The sequence below is a fragment of the Lichenostomus cassidix genome, chromosome Z (genome assembly GCF_008360975.1).
Source record: "Lichenostomus cassidix isolate B80296 chromosome Z, HeHo_3.0, whole genome shotgun sequence".
Taxonomy (NCBI): domain Eukaryota; kingdom Metazoa; phylum Chordata; class Aves; order Passeriformes; family Meliphagidae; genus Lichenostomus; species Lichenostomus cassidix.
In genome coordinates this window covers 5,330,466-5,333,101 of record NC_139511.1, presented here as the reverse complement: position 1 = coordinate 5,333,101, position 2,636 = coordinate 5,330,466, and the positions used below count along the sequence as shown (strand labels likewise).

Here is a 2,636-nt window from a genome sequence, read left to right as displayed (position 1 = left end):
GTTTTGCAAAACCTTCCTACCTGTGGTGGTATTGCAGCCTCCTGAGTTCCTGAAGCCCTCACTCACCTCAGGCTCACTTTGGGCAGGAAGGGGATGGTTCTGTTTGTGAGATGTGGGGACAGGAGGAGGGAAGACTTTGCAAAGGCTGTCACCAGGGCAGGGCTGTTTTCATTCATGGTGACAGTGGGTAGTACTTAAGCTTTTTATCTACTGTGAATGAGGTTCTGAAGGGCAAAACTTCTCAGGAATAAGGACATGTTGCAAATCCAAAACAAGGGGAAGTGTCATTCATCTTTCATGGAAGCTACTTCACTTTTAACAAAATTAAAAAATTTTGCTGAAGACGTACCTAGACAGCACTGATTTAGAGCATTTTATCAGACTCCCAGAGTATCCTCACATCTGTTTTGCCACATTTTCTCCCTCTGTTTCATTGTAAATGATTTCTCCTCCCTGGGTGGCTCCTGCTTGGAGCTCTCCGCTCAGTGGAGTCCCGTTTGCTCAGCAGGCCTTTGCAGCGAGTTATTCCCCAGCGTGTGGCTCTGCTGCCATCCCAAATCTGCGGTTTCACTGCCAGCCTGACTGAGACTGGGGAAGCTGCTGGGCATGGCTGGAGAATTTCCCCCAGTCCCCTTAGCTCACTGCCAAAATCCTGCAACATCATCGTGTTTACATCTGCTCATTGTTTTGAAAAACACAACTGAATGCTTATTTCAGATAAAAAATTTAATTTATTGAAGATTGTTACACTTGATACATAAATACACAAATACCAAGATAAGTTAAAGATATAAATTTATTACAGATTTCTAAAGCCACACAATCAAAAAATATTCAAATATCAACTTCAGTGTAACAAAACTAATTTATTACATAATAGACATATAATATGTTATGTTATGTTATATACTATTATATTATATTTTTAAAATTTAGCACAGAAATAAAATTAAAACCAGACATCAATAAATAGAAATAGAAATATACCTATACAAACATCAATCTACCTATCTAAATATCCATGTATTTATACATAATTATATAAATCTATAAATATATCCGGAGGGATTTCAGAAGCCCCGTCTTCACATGTTCTCCCTCTGTCTCTTCCTCCCATGCAGCACAGCCCTCCTGGACAGGGACAGCAGATGGAACATCTGGGAAGCAAAGGGAACACTGAGTCAGTATCAGGATGTTTCCCTGGGCAGCACCTGCACTTGTGTGAGGGAAGAGAAAATCTCAGAGCCTGCCCAGCAGGGTGAGAAAGAAAAAGCTGCAGGCCGAGCGGGCCAGGCTGCTGTGAGCGCAGCCCCGGCGGGACTGTCCCGCAGCCCCCGGCAGCCCGGGGGGCACAGCACGGCACGGCACGGCACGGCACGGCACGGCACGGCACGGCACGGCACGGCACAGCTGCCTTGCCCAAGGACAGACAGCCCCTGGGCCAGCCGGGCAGCTGCGCTGAGCAGCCCCAGCACGGGCAGCGCCCACGGCCAAAGCCCGCGCCACCCTCAGCCCAGCCTGCCTCAGCGGCCCTGTGGCCTCACCCAGGCTCTCGGGGGGCAGCAGCGGCAGCTCCCTGTTTGCTGCTGTTGCTGGTGGCCTTCAGCTTCTCCCTGATGGCTCTTGTCACTTCTCTCGATGTTCTCGAGGACTTTCAGGGAAGCTGTGGAAAAAGTGGAGGCTCTGAAATTGGTTCCAAGGCCTGGCAGAGCAGCAGTCCTGGACCCCTCTGAGCTCCCTGCTGGCTCCCTCCATCCCCTCAGCCCTGCCATCCCCTCAGCAAACCTGCAGCCTCCCAGGCTCTTCAGACCCCCACAGTCCTCTCACCCCACTCAGTCACTTCAAACCCACCCAGTCCCCTTACACCCCACCCAGTTCAGACTGTACCACTTCCCTGTCCCCTCAGCCCCCACCATCCCCATCAGCTCCTCCACACACCTCAGCCCCACAGTTCCCCCCTGCTCTCCTAGGTTCTCTCCATCCCCACCATCCTCTCTGCTCTCCCACATCCCTCAGCCCCACCATCCCCTCAGCCCCACCACGACCTCAACATTTCCATCCCTTCAGTGTCACCTCTCCTCAGCCCCCTCAGCCCCTCAGTCTCACCGTCCTTCAGCAGCTCCTCGGGGGACACCAGCTGCTCCCACCGCTGCAGGGACACCTGGGGCTCCAACTGCTGCTCCGCCTGGCCTGGCTGCCAGCTCGGACCCAGCATGGAAGAGGGGACAGAGGGGCCACAGGGGGAAAAGCAAGGGGAGAGAGAGGAAGCAAAGAAGGAAAAGAGGTTAAAAAGCAGCCTATATTTATACAAATAGCAATCTATGTACCTAAACCTCCATATACCCCTGAATTATAAATATAACTATACCCATTAATAACTAGAACTATATATATCAAAATGTAACTACACATGTGTAAATGAAAATATGCACTTCTATGCCTGGATATATAAAACAGAAACTATATACATCTACAACTACATATCAAAATTTATCTATACAGATCTACAATTACTACTATGAAAACATATAAATAGAAATTATATACATCTATAGCTGTTATTACAGACAGAGACATTACACCTTCCTGATGTTCATAGGCTCTGTCTCTGTCTCTTCCTCCCACACAGGGCAGCC

General features: G+C 49.1%; 1 long non-coding RNA gene across 1 annotated transcript in view; it reads right to left on the bottom strand.

Annotated features, from left to right (window-relative positions):
* LOC146424284 (uncharacterized) overlaps window positions 1-2,215 on the bottom strand; it is a 21,552-nt gene extending 19,337 nt beyond the window's left edge. Inside the window, exons 1-2 of the long non-coding RNA XR_014846863.1 lie at window positions 2,107-2,215; window positions 1,545-1,663 (exon numbers count right to left, since the gene is read on the bottom strand). This is a non-coding gene — a long non-coding RNA (uncharacterized LOC146424284). The remainder of the gene's footprint in view (window positions 1-1,544; window positions 1,664-2,106) is intronic.
* Between the last annotated feature and the right edge of the window lie 421 nt (window positions 2,216-2,636).